This window comes from Homarus americanus, unplaced genomic scaffold, assembly GCF_018991925.1.
Source record: "Homarus americanus isolate GMGI-L3 unplaced genomic scaffold, GMGI_Hamer_2.0 scaffold5117, whole genome shotgun sequence".
NCBI classification, from domain to species: domain Eukaryota; kingdom Metazoa; phylum Arthropoda; class Malacostraca; order Decapoda; family Nephropidae; genus Homarus; species Homarus americanus.
Window position 1 is genome coordinate 36,872 of NW_024731012.1, and position 459 is coordinate 37,330.

A 459-nucleotide genomic window follows, 5' to 3' on the forward strand; every position below is an offset into this window, starting at 1 on the left:
CTGAGAACAAATTTGTTATCAATAACCAAGAAATGAGATATGTTATCACTTTCATCTTTTTTTTTTTACCAAGAGAGGCAGGGTTAACATTAGAAGGGAACATAAAACACGAACACAAAAACAGCAATAACTAGCAAGGTGTTCATGATAGTAACAAGAACCTTGCCAATGACAATATTTTACATCAAGATCACAAAACACTGACTGAATTGTGACTACAACATTGGTTTCATTGTGGTATCTTCAACAACCTTCCATGTTTCACTTATGTTTGTTCTTCTGGGTTTGGGGAATTATACTTGTGTTTGTATCTATGAACAAAATATATAAAAGAATGGGAAGGGTAGCTTCGATGAAACCTGGCAGGCTAAAAGGTTATTTACCTCAGAGAAAATAAATAAATTTGGGCAAGTAAAGCTAAAGAATAGACTGGTGAACTCTAGTGAAACAGTCTTTTTT